The 12,473-nt window shown below is 40.8% G+C and overlaps 1 pseudogene; it reads right to left on the bottom strand.

The window, feature by feature from the left end:
• Positions 1-4,420: 4,420 nt before the first annotated feature.
• On the bottom strand, positions 4,421-4,644 carry LOC109437682 (large ribosomal subunit protein eL38; annotated as a pseudogene).
• Positions 4,645-12,473: the final 7,829 nt, after the last annotated feature.

The following is a 12,473-nucleotide window of genomic DNA, read 5'->3' on the forward strand; positions in this document are numbered from 1 at the left end:
ATGGGCATAAAGAAGCCGGTGGGGCAACCGGGTCTGTGCATCCATCTGGTTCCGAGCGAGGTTGCTGAAGTCTAAGTGGGACTGGAAACCACATCCTTTCTTCATCCTTGAATTGAAATACCTGAAGGGAAGGAGGACAGGCCAAAAGCCATTTTTCACGGAGCGGCCCTATGAAGAACAAAACCAGTGTAATTATTTATATAAAGAGGGTGCCAAAAAAATGTATACATATTTTACACTTGATCTTAGCCAAATGGCCGAGAAGCGATTAAAGAAAGGGAAAAAGTGTGTTAAAATTGTGATACAATGAATGACGCTAGCATTCATTTGATTAATGCCATCTTTGAGCAAACATACCACACATTGCATTGTCACTGTAATTCAATTCAGCTTTGAAAAGTAATACATAGATAACATCTCTTAAAATGTGTATATATTTTGGTACCCCCGGTATATAATAAAATGTGTGTGTGTGTGTGTGTGTGTGTGTGTGTGTGTGTGTGTGTGTGTAGGCATACGCACACAATTTTTTCTTTCCAATTCCAAGCAAAGTAAGTAGGGTTTATCGAAATTGGTGGTTAGCTATGATGTCTTTGGCCCATGTTGCCCAGTTAGCTTAGAGAAAATAAATTCTATGTTAATGACTTGAGCCCGGTACACTCCAGTTAAGTTTGCAGCCTAGAGAAAAAACTGCATATTTATCCCCCAGACACCCACCTCCACCAATGTGCTCCAGTAAAAGGAATTTGTAACCCCCTCCTTGTCCAGCCCTTTAAACTAGTCCCATCATATGCTAACTCAGCATTACATGGTTAATAGTCATTATTTCTATTCACTCTACACTATTTTTTATTAATTTTTTATTAGTTTCAGGTGTACAAAACAACATAATGATTAGATGTTTACACCCCTCACAAAGTGATAACCCCACCAAGTCTACTACCCATCTGACATCCTACATAGCTATTAAAATACCATTGACTATATTCCCTATGCTGTACTTTACAACCTGTGAATATATATACACACACACACAGACACACACACACACACACACACACACTTAATTACAGTTGACATTCAATATTATTTTATATCAGTTTCAGGTGTATAGAGCAGTGGTTAGGAACTTATATAATCTATGAAGTGATCCCCGCGATAAGTCCAGTACCCATCTGACACCCTACATAGTCTTTACAACATTATTAATTATATTCCCTATATTGTATTTCACATACCTGTGACTGTTTTGTGACTGCCAATTTGTACTTCCTAATCCCTTCACCTTTCTCACCCATCCTCCTACCCTCTGCAATCTAGCAATGTTCTCTGTGTCTATGAGTCTATTTCTATTTTGTTTGCTCATTTATTCTCTTCCTTAGATTCCACATATAAGTGAGATCATATGGTATTTGTCTTTCTCAGTCTCACTTACTTTGTTTAGGATAATATCCTCTAGGTCCACCCATGCTGTTGCAAATGGTAAGATTTCATTCTTTTTTATGGGAGAGTAATATTCCATTGTATAAATGTACCACAATTTATGCAATCATCTATTGGGCAGTTTGATTGTTTGTATATCTTGACTATTGTGAATAGTGCTGCAGTAAACATAGGAGTGCATATATTTTTTCAAATTAGTGTTTTGGATTTCTTTGGATGAATACCCAGGAGTGGAATTACTGGGTCAGAAGGTAGTTCTATTTTGAATTTTTAAAGGAACCTCCATACTATTTTCCATAGTGGCTGAACCAATTTACAATCCCACCAGCAGTGCACTTTTTTCCACATTCTCCACATTCTCACCAGTACTTGTTGTTTGTTGATTTATTGATGATAGCCATTCTGACAGGTGTGAGGTGGTATCTCATTGTGGTTTTTATTTGAATTTCTCTGATGATTAGTGATGTTGAGCATCTTTTCATATGTCTCTATGTCCTCTTTGGAGAAATGTCTATTCAGGTCCTCTGCCCATTTGTTAATTGGATTGTTTTTTTGGTGTTGAGTTGTATGAGTTTTTTTTTTTTTAATTTTATTTTATTAAATTTATTGGGGTGACAAATTTGGATATTAAACCCTTATCACAGGTATCATTGGCAAATATCTTCTCCCATTCAGTAGGATATCTTTTTGTTTTATTGATGGTTTCCTTTGCTGTGCAAAAACTGTTTAGGTTGATGTAATCCCATTTGTTTATTTTTCCTTTTGTTTCCCTTACCTGAGAAGATATAGCAGTAAAAATGTTACTAAGGGTAATGTCTAAGAGTTTACGTCCTGTTTTCTTCTAGGAGTTTTATGGTTTCAGGTCTTACATTTAAGTCTTTAATCCATTTTGAATTTATTTTTGTATATGGTATAAGAAGGTGGTCCAGTTTCTTTCTTTTTTTGCATGTATCTGTCCAGTTTTCCCAGCACCATTTACCGAATAAACTGTCTTTATTGCAATGTAAATTCTTGCCTCCTTTGTCATAGATTAAATGACTGTATAGGCATGGGTTTATTTCTGGGCTCTCTATTCTATTCCATTGATCTATGTGTCTCTTTTTATGCCAGTACTATGCTGTTTTGATTACTATGATCTTGTCGTATAATTTGATATCAGGTAGCATGATACCTCCAGCTTTGTTCTTATTTCTCAGGATTGCCATGGCTATCCAGGGTCTTTTATGATTCTATATAAATTTTAGGATTATTTGTTGTGGTTCTGTGAAAAATGCCATTGGTATTTTGAAAGAGATTGCATTGAATCTGTATATTGCTTTGGGTAGTATGGACATTTAAATTATATTAATTCTTCCTATCCATGAGCATGGTATGTTTCCATTTATTTGTACCTTTTTAAATTTCTCTCTTCAATGTCTTGTAATTTTCTGAGTACAGGTCTTTTACTTCCTTGGTTAAATTTATTCCTAATAATTTTTTGATGAAATTGTAAATGGGATTGTTTTCTTAATTTCTCTTTCTGATAGTTCATTATTGGTGTATAAAAATGCAACCGATTTCTGAATATTAATTTTGTATCCTGCTACATTACTAAATTCATTTACCAGTTCCAATATATTTTTTGTCTGTGTATGTGTGTGTGTGTCTGTGGAATCTTTGGGTTTCTCTCTATATATAGAGAAAAGCCTGCAAATAGTGACAATTTTACTTCCTCCTGTCCAATTTGGATGCCGTACATTTCTTTGTCTCCTCTAATTGATGTGGCTAGAACTTCCACTACTGTGTTGAATAAAAGTGGTGAAAGTGGGCATCTTTGTCTTGTTCTTGATCATAAGGGAAGTGCTTTTACCTTTCCCCCTTGAGTATGATATTAGTTGTGGGTTTGTCATATATGGCTTTTATTATGTTGAGATATGTTCCCTCTGTTCCCACTTTGCTGAGTTTTTATCATGTAGGATGATGGATTTTGTCAAACGCTTTTTCTGCATCTATTGATATGATCATATGATTTTTATTTTTTATTTTGTTAATGTGATGTATCACATTAATTGATTTGTGGACATTGAACCAACCTTCATACCAGGAATGAATCCCATTTGATCGTGGTGTATGATCTTCTTAATGTATTGCTGAATTTGGTTTGCTAATATTTTGTTGAGGATTTTTCCATTTATGTTCATTCGGGCTATCCGCCTATAGTTTTCTCTCTTTTATTTTTTTGGTAATGTCTTTTGTTTAGTTTTGGAATCAGCATAATGGTGGCCTCCTAAAATGAGGTCGGGAGCCTTCCCTCCTTCTGGATTTTTTGGAATAATTTGAGGAGAATAGATGTTAATTCTTTTTTGAATATTTGGTAAAATTCACCTGTGAAGCTATCTGGTCCAGGACTTTTGTTTGTTGGGAGCTTGTTGATTACTGATTCAATCTCATTGGTAGTAATTAGTCTGTTCAGATTTTGTTTCTTTTTGATTCAGCCTTGGAAGAGTGTATGCTGCTAGGAATTTATCCATTTCTTCTAGATTGTCCAATTTGTTGCCATGTAGTTGCTCGTAGTATTTTCTTAAAATTTTGTGTATTTCTGTGGTGTCTGTTGTCACTTCTCTTCTTTCATTTCTGATTTTAATTATTGCGGTCCTCTCTCTTGTTTTCTTAGTGTGTCTGATTAAAGGTTTGTCAATTTTGTTTATCTTTGAAAAAAACCCAGCTTTTGGATTCATTGATCCTTTGTATGTTTTTTTTAAGTCTCTATTTTGTTTATTTCCACTCTGATCTTTACTATTTCCTTCTTTGTACTCACTCTGGGCTTTGTTTGCAGTTCTTTTTCCAGTTCCATTAGGTATAAAGTTAGACTGTTTATTTGAATGTTTTCTTTCCTTCCTTCCTTCCTTCCTTCCTTCCTTCCTTCCTTCCTTCCTTCCTTCCTTCCTTTCTTTCTTTCATTTTTTGAATTTTTAAAAATTTAATACATTTCAGATCAGCATGTCTGGTTCATTTCAGCTCCTTCACTGCCAAACGTGGGGGCAGGGACTGCTTCAGTTTTTCTGCCTTCTCTTTGTTTGTGATGACCAGAGTGTAAAGGTATCTGCTGCATCGAACTTTAAACTTCACATTATCCTTATTTTTCTTGATTTTGGCAGATTTGGCATCCTTTCACCTGGCTGTGAGCAGGAAGTCCTTGATTTCCTCAATTTTGCGAGGCATGGCTATGAGGCGCGGAGAACGTGTGGCGGGCACCTGGCTGTGGAGTACCTCGGATTACCCACCCCCATTCTCCACATACCTCCCCTCTTGTTTCTTTAGATAGGCCTGCATTGCTACAAATTTCCCTATTAGGACTGCTTTCACTGTGTTGATTTTGGGTCATTGTGTTTTCGTTTTTGTTTGTCTCAAGGTATCTTTTGATTTCTTCCTTGATCTCATTGTTGACCCATTCATTATTTAGTAGCATGGTATTTAGCCTCCATGTGTTTGTGTGTTTTTTTAGGTTTTTTTTTCTTGTAATTGATTTCTAGTTTCATACCAGTGTGGTCGATGCTTGATATGACTTCAATTGTCTTAAATTTACTGAGACTTGTTTTGTGGCCTAACAAGTGTTCTATCTTGGAAAATGTTCCATGTGCACTTGAATGTATATTCTGCTGGTTTGGGGTGAAATGCTCTAAAAATATCAATTAAATCTATCTGGTCTAATGTATCATTTCAGGCCACTGTTTCCGTGTTGATTTTCTGTCAGGAAGATCTGTCCATTGGTGTCAGTGGTGTGTTAAAGTCCACTACTATAATGTTGATCCTAGACTTTATGTCAGTCAATATTTGCTTTATGTATTTAGGTGCTCCTGTGTTGGGTGCATAAATGCTTGCTAGGTGATGTCCTTTTGTTGGACTGATCCCTTTATTATTATGTAATGTTCTTTTTTATCTCTTATTATAGTCTTCATTTTAAATTCTGTTTTATCTGATGGAAGTATTGCTACCCCAGCTTCTCACTTCCATTTGCGTGAATTTTTCTTTCTATCCCTTTACTTTCAGTCTGTGTGTGTCTTTCTATCTGAGGTGGGTCTCTTGAAGACAGCATATGCATGGGTCTTGTTTTCTTATCCGTTCAGCTACCCTATGTCTTTTGATTGGAGTATTAATCCATTTACATTTAAAGTGATTATTGATAGGTACATGGTGATTGCCATTTTATTATTTATATTTTTGCTCTTCATTTGTTTGTTTTCTCCTTTCTTCTGCTTAAAGAAGTCCTTTTAAAAAAAGAAGAAGTCGTTTTAACATTTCTTGTAATACTGGCTTGGTGGTAATGAATTCCTTTAGCTTTTGCTTATCTGGGAAGCTCTTTATCTCTCCTTTAATTTCATTTTTTTTAAATTTATTTTTATTAGTTTCAGGTGCACAAAACTTTGCAATAGCCATACATTTCACCCCCTGACATCGTACATATCTATTACAATTCCATTGACTCTATTCCGTATGCTGAAGTCTATATCCCATGACTGTGTGTGTGTGTGTGTGTGTGTGTGTGTGTGTGTATGTATAATTATAGTTGGCATACAATATTATTCAGCTTCAGCTTCAGGTGTACAGTGCAGTGGTCAGGCATCTACACCATCCCTGAAGTGGTCTCCCTAATAAGACATTTGCCCATCTGACACCCTACAAAATCTTTACATTATTGATTATATTCCCCAAGCTATCTTTCATATCCCCATGGCAATATTATAGTTACCAATTTGTGCTTTCTAATCCCCTCCCCTTCTTCCTCATCCCCACCCCGCTCTCATCTAGCAGCGATCAGTTTTTTTCTCTATCTCTGTGAGACTATTTCTGTTTACTTTGCTCATTTATTCTTTTCTTTAGATTCCACATATAAGTGAGAACATATGGTATTTGTCTTTCTCTGTCTGACTTATTTCACTTAGCATAATGTTCCCTAGGTCCATCCATATCATTGCAAATGGTAAGATTTCATTCTTTTATATGGCTGAGTAATATTCTATTGTATAAATGTACAACAGTTTCTTAATCCAGTCGTCTAGGCATTTCAGTTGTTTCCATTTCTTGGCTATTGTGAATAGTGCTGCATCTCCTTCAATTTTGAATGATAGCCTTGATGAGTAGAATAGTCTTGGTTGTAGGCCCTTAGTTTTCATCATATTGAATATTTCCTGTCACTCCCTTCTGGCCTGCAAAGTTTCTGTTGAGGAATCAGCTGGTAGTCTTATGGGAGCTTCCTTATATGTAATTAGTTGTCTTTCTCTTGCTGCTTTTAGGATTCTCTCTTTGTCTTTAACCTTTGCCATTTTAATTTTGATGTGTCTTGGTGTGGACCTGTTTAGGATCATGTTGTTTGGGACTCTCTGCTCTTCCTGGGCTTGTATGTCTGTTTCCTTCGTCAGGTTAGGGAAGTTTTCAGTCATTATTTTTTCAAATAGGTTTTCAAATAGGGTTTGCTTACTCTCTTCTCCTTCTGGTATTCCTATGATGCTAATGTTGTTACACTTGATGTTGTCCTACAGGTCCCTTAAGCTATCTTCATTGTTTTTTATTCTTTTTCGTTTTGTAGTTTCGATTGGGTGTTTTCTGCTATCTTGTCTTCTAAATTGCTGATTTGATCCTCTGCTTCATCTAATCTGTTGGTGATTCCTTCTGGTGTATTCTTCATTTAGGTTAATGTATTCTTTATTTCTGACTCATTCTTTTTTATGGTTTCTATGTCTTTTTTTAATGTTTGCTATCTCTTTTTTGAAATTCTCACTAAGTTCCTTAAGCATTCTTTTTTTAAAAATTATTTTATTAGTTTCAGGTGCACAAGACAAAGCAAAACTTAGACGTTTATCATTTATATCCCTCACACTGTGTGAACCCCCTCCCCCCCATCCACTATCCCTCTCTTAAGCATTCTTATAGCTAGTGTTGTGGACTCTGTTTCTGGTAGGTTGATTGCCTCTGTTTCATTTAATTCTATTTCTGGAGGTTTCTCCTGTTCTTTCATTTAGGACATGTTTTTTTTTTTTTTTTTTCTCATTCTGGCTGCCACTTTGTGTTTGCTTTTATGTATTAGGTAGATCTCCTATGTCTCGCAGTCTTTGGTGGTGGCCTTATGTAGTATGTGTCCTATGTGGTCCAATGGTGCAGTCTCCCTGATCTCCTGTACATGTGCACCGGGAGTGTCCCTTGAGTGTGTTGTGTGTGTTCTTCTGTTGTAATTGAGCCTTGATTGCTTTTGGTGCATCAGTGTGTGGAATTGACTCCCAGGCTGACTGTGAGGATTGGTTATACTCACATTGTATTAACTGCTGGGTGGGGGCTGACCCCTTAGAGGAGGCTTTGCCCCCATGAGCTCTGTGCCTTGTTGAGACCCCTCCTTTGGATGTGCTATTTGTGGGGTTAGCCAGGTAGTGCTCTGATGTGATCTGAATTTGGCCTCTGGGTGTGCTGTTTCTGGTGTTTCTTGTGAGGGGCTCCTGTACAGACCAATTTCAGCCTTACCTATTACCACTCTGTGGCTACCTGGTGGCAGCCTCAAAGCTATATGTGGTTGGCTGCAGCCTGTGCTGGACCTGGAGGCATATGGGGGCTGCTTCACTCTGAACCAAAGCTGGCTGCCACCAGTTGGGCCTGAGGCAGCTTAGCAAGATGCCCAAGGCCCCCTAGGCCTATTGCTACCTGCTGGCTGCCCGTAAGGCCCAGCTGTTCAAAGAGCCTCCTTAGGTGTTCGGGCCATACTGGTTGACCCACTGTTGAGAGTGCCCTCAGCAATGCAGCACTAGCTGGGTGGGATGGAGTCCCAGGGAGTCACAAGATGTAGCCATTGGTTTTTACAAAGTGAATGCAGATTCAGTTCTTGTGCCAGTGCCCAGCCTGTGACCACTTTGCACAGCACCCTGAGAACATCACAGCCTGTCACTACTTGCCTTGCTCGGGGCAGTGCCTGGCCTGTGACCACTTCATGAAATGCCCTTAGAACACTGCAGTCAGCCATTGCTTGCCTCAGGCTCACAAATCCCTGCTAGCTGCCTAAGAGTGGCTGCAGCACAGGTTTTGGATCACTGTCCACCACCAAAATCTCCCTGGGACATTGCGGGCCCTCTGCTGCTGCAAAATGCCTCCGTGGCCTGTGGGGCAGGATCCATCACCTAAGCACCCAGAGTGCCCCTGGCAATGCAGTTCTAGGTGAGTGGGGCAGGTTTACAGGGAGCTAAGGGATGTGGTTGGTGGTTTCTACAAAGTCAGTGCAGTTTCACCTTTCGCACTGGTGCTGGGCCCTTGACTATCCCACAAAAACATCCCAAGTACACCATGGCCATCCACAGCCCATCTCAGACCCGCAGATTCCCAAGAACTGCCCAGGAGATGCTGTGGCACAGGTCTTGGGTTACAGCCCACCAGCAAACATTTCCCCGGCCACCCTGGGACATCTGCCCACTGTAAAAAGGCTTCCACAGCCTGTGGGGTGGGGCCAGCAGCCCAGCAGTCAAGAAAGTCCTAGGTGATGTAGCACCAGCTTTGCGGGGGGCAGGGTGGGGTTGAGTAAGGACCCAGGGTGTCCCCCTCTCAAAGCTGGTGCTCAAGAGGGAGGGGACCCAGCAGTGTGCATATGTGGATTCACCAGACCAATGTATTCCCAGCTTGGCCTTTTGGGGGAGGGTGTAACACTGAAAAGATGGCCACATGTGTGTCAGGCTCCACACAGAGACAACAATGACTCCAACTCCTAACCGAAGCCACATAACTCAGTCCTTCCCCGCACATCCTTGGGCCTCCTGAGCTGCTGCCCTTCCACCAAAGATTAGGTGAGTGCCTGCAAGCAAGCAAATCCGTGTGCCGGCTTTACAAGAGGGCATCTGGGTTTCCAGCCACCCTCCACCCCACCAGGAAGGGCAGACAGAGTCCTCACTGATTTTCACTGCCAGATGCCAAGGGAACTCCTCTGGGCTGAGGAACCCAGTGTGGGGCTGGGACCCCTCCCTCTTCAGGGGGGACCTTTGCCACCGAGATGTCCCTCCCAACATTCAACAGCCATTTGTGGGTTTGGGGTCAGCCTGTGTCACGTCTCCCCTCCTACCTGTCTCAATGTGGCCTCTTCTTTATATCCTTAGTTATAGTGGTTCTGTTCAGCTAGTCTTCAGGTGATTCTTGAGGTTAACTGTTCTATAATTTATTTGTAATTTTGGTGTGATCCTGGGATGCAGTAGGCATAGCATTCACCTAATCTGCCATCTTGGACACAATCTCTCACTTTACACTATTTTTTAAATGAAAGAGCATTGGAACACTAGTTCTACTGACTTTAATTTTGAAGGTACAATGAGTTTGCTGTGGAAATTTTGAATCCATTCTACTAGTCGCTAGATGGCCTCCTAAGAAGTAACTTATCAGACTGTGAAAACTAATGCCATTAATTATTGGAAATCTCGTTTTTTGGAATTGAAAAGGAAAGATATATTGTTACCTGCTGTGACAATTTTACCTCACTTCGTGTCTTTTTGAGGGAAAGAATGCAGTCAAGGGACAGAGTTTATGCAATCACAGGATAGTAAGAAGTTTACTAGCAAAGCAGATACACTCTAAAGATTATTGAGTGGGATGTCCCAAGAGAGGGAAAAGCAGCCTGTCCTTACACTGTATGAGAGTTTTTATTTCTATGGGTGTAATTGTCTCTCCCTCTTCCACTGGCATGCCTCATGCTCCCTTCTTGCTCCTAAGGTATTCTGAGCTCATTACAATGGCCCTGAGAAGCAGGGTGTACATGCTGATAAGCAGTATGTTTTCCTATCCCTCTGTGACATTTTTCCATCTTCTTGCTTTAGGGGCATGTGCGAGCCTGCTATCCTGCTGAGCTAGTTTTGTGCCCACCTTTGTTTTTGATATCCTTCAAAACAAAGGTGGGCACAAAGTTAAATAAGGTGACACCACCCTTGCATGCTGCAGTGCCTTCAATTCACGATTTAATGGATCGTCTGACTGTCCGCCTGGGAACATATCACTATGTAGCGGACTTGGCCAATGCTTTTTTGTCCATTGACATTGCACCCGAGTGTCAAGAGCACTTTGCTTTTACTTGGGATGGGCGGCAGTGGACTTTTCAAGTCCTTCTGCAAGGATACTTGCACAGCCCCACTATCTGCCACGGGCTCGTGGCCCAGGAATTGGCACAGTCGGATCGCCCATCCTCTGTGGCCTTGTTTCATTATGTCGATGATATTTTATTAACATCAGATTCTCTTTCTGATTTAGAGCAAGTAGCTCCCTCTTCTCTGCCACCTGAAGTCATGCGCTGGGCGGTGAATGAGGAAAAGGTCCAAGGCCCTGGCTTATCCATCAAGTTTTTGGGTGTTGTGTGGTCGGGTGCCTGTAGGCTAATATGGCACAAGGACCCTCACGGAAGACGCTTGTTGCATAGATTGTGAGGCGAGACCCTGTAGGGGTGGAGTGTGGGGACAGAACCCCAGAGAGCAGTTTCCAGGCTCTCGGCTGCACGTGGAAAGGTGCTGGCTCAGGTAGTAGATGGCCATCAGCTGTGGCTTGTTGGCCGTCAGCTGTAACCATTGAGCCATTGGCCACTAATATAACTGATGCTGCTGTGCTGGGGAGTCAATGTGAGTCGTCGGTTGGTTGGCAGAAAAGCGGACAGCAGGTTGCACGTCGTGTGAATCCAGCCTCCAGTGAGACTATAGTGGTATGACTCCCCTACCTGTGGCTTTGTGGGTGTTCCTTTTTGGCCTAGCCACATCCTGCATTCTTATGTGGGGAGCGGGAGCAGAGACCCCGCAGGCTGCCCCACGTGACAGTAAGGCAGATGCAAGCAAAGCCCAGGAAATGTATTTGAACCGAAAGTACACACCTGAGAAGAAAGTGCAGGCAAACTCAGGGAAGAGTTGTGCTGAGGAAATGCTGACCCAGGGTACTTATGCCTCCTGGAGGCATGTTTTGGTAACATCCCATTGTAGCAACTGTAATGCAAATGAGATTGTAATGACATTATAATTAGCTAAAGGCCAGGTCCCTTCATAAGGATCAACCTAGCTAGAAGAAACTGGTTCTTGCCTTTCTCCAGCTGCAGATACTGGATACATTCACTTGGTTCCCAGTGAAGCACCTCCCTGAAGGGGGTTGTCAATTTCCTAGGCCTCACAAGCACTGGTGCAAAGTTGGCTTTTAGAGACCATTGTGAAAGTGTACAGCCTGGTGTCAGGAAAGTTAGTTGTAGATTATCCACTGAAAACTTTCTTATTAGAAATTTCCCCAATCTACATCCCAAATCATATAAATTCTCTTACTTAATTTCTTGGTCTTCACCCCATGACCAATTGTTTTTATAGAGAAGATAGTCAACATAGTATACAACAAAATTAAATTAAAAAGTAGCCCCTAAATATTGAAAGTAAAATTAAAAAAATTAACCTGTGTAAAATTAGTGTCATAACCACACAGAGAAATAGTTTCATGTCAGTTTAAGATTCAGTAATTTCATCATGCATTCCCTAGTGGGGTATGCCCTAAAGATAAAAATAATTAAAGTCCTCAACTCTTTTCAGTAATTCTTTTGTTGGTGGTAGTGTTGGTATTTTTACACTGATGCTGCTCTATATGTATTGTGGGATAAAATAAATGAATAATTGTACTGGGGTCATTGAGAACTGGAATTTTTTGTGGAAAGGAAATACAGATATAAAATTATTGAGGTTAAATAAAATCTCTGTAGTCCTGAGTGGAGGAACCAATATGAATAATTGATGGCATATTTTATCTTAAAATAAGATTCTAGGGGCTGGCCCGGTGGCTCAGGCGGTTAGAGCTCCATGCTCCTAACTCTGAAGGCTGCCGGTTCGATTCCCACATTGCCAGTGGGCTCTCAACCACAAGGTTGCTGGTTCAACTCCTCGAGTCCCGCAAGGGATGGTGGGCTCTGCACCCTGCAGCTAAGATTGAACACGGCACCTGGAGCTGAGCTGCCTCCCGGATGGCTCAGTTGGTTGGGGCGTGTGCTCTCAACCACGAGGTTGCCAGTTCAGTTCCTCGAGTCC

The sequence above is a fragment of the Rhinolophus sinicus genome, chromosome X (genome assembly GCF_036562045.2).
Source record: "Rhinolophus sinicus isolate RSC01 chromosome X, ASM3656204v1, whole genome shotgun sequence".
Lineage (NCBI taxonomy): Eukaryota > Metazoa > Chordata > Mammalia > Chiroptera > Rhinolophidae > Rhinolophus > Rhinolophus sinicus.